This window comes from Bison bison, unplaced genomic scaffold, assembly GCF_000754665.1.
Source record: "Bison bison bison isolate TAMUID 2011002044 unplaced genomic scaffold, Bison_UMD1.0 scf7180017864061, whole genome shotgun sequence".
Classification (NCBI taxonomy): domain Eukaryota; kingdom Metazoa; phylum Chordata; class Mammalia; order Artiodactyla; family Bovidae; genus Bison; species Bison bison.
The window spans coordinates 285876-286839 of NW_011494633.1; positions in this window are offsets into that span (position 1 = coordinate 285876).

Sequence of the window (964 nt, forward strand, 5' to 3'; positions counted from 1 at the left end):
TTCATAGCTGAATTCTACCAAAAATTTAGAGAAGAGCTAACACCTAACCTACTCAAACTCTTCCAGAAAATTGCAGAGGAAGGTAAACTTCTAAACTCATTCTATGAGGCCACCATCACCCAATACCAAAACCTGACAAAGATCCCACAAAAAAAGAAAACTACAGGCCAATATCACTGATGAACATAGATGCAAAAATCCTTAACAAAATTCTAGCAATCAGAATCCAAAAACACATTAAAAAGATCATACACCATGACCAAGTGGGCTTTATCCCAGGGATGCAAGGATGCTTCAATATCCACAAATCAATCAATGTAATACACCACATTAACAAATTGAAAAATAAAAACCATATGATTATCTCAATAGATGCAGAGACAGCCTTTGACAAAATTCAACATCCATTTATGATAAAAACTCTCCAGAAAGCAGGAATAGAAGGAACATACCTCAACATAATGAAAGCTATATATGACAAACCCACAGCAAACATTATGGTGAAAAATTGAAAGCATTTCCTCTAAAGTCAGGAACAAGACAAGGGTGCCCACTTTCACCATTACTATTCAGCATAGTTTTGGAAGTTTTGGCCACAGCAGTCAGAGCAGAAAAAGAAATAAAAGGAATCCAAATTGGAAAAGAAGAAGTAAAACTCTCACTGTTTGCAGATGACATGATCCTCTACATAGAAAATCCTAAAGACTTCACCAGAAAATTACTAGAACTAATCAATGAATATAGTAAAGTTGCAGGATATAAAATCAACACACAGAAATCCCTTGCATTCCTATACACTAATCATGAGAAAACAGAAAGAGAAACTAAGGAAACAATTCCATTCACCATTGCAATGGAAAGAATAAAATACTTAGGAATATATCTACCTAAAGAAACTAAAGACCTATATATAGAAAACTATAAAACACTGGTGAAAGAAATCAAAGAGGACACTAATAGATGG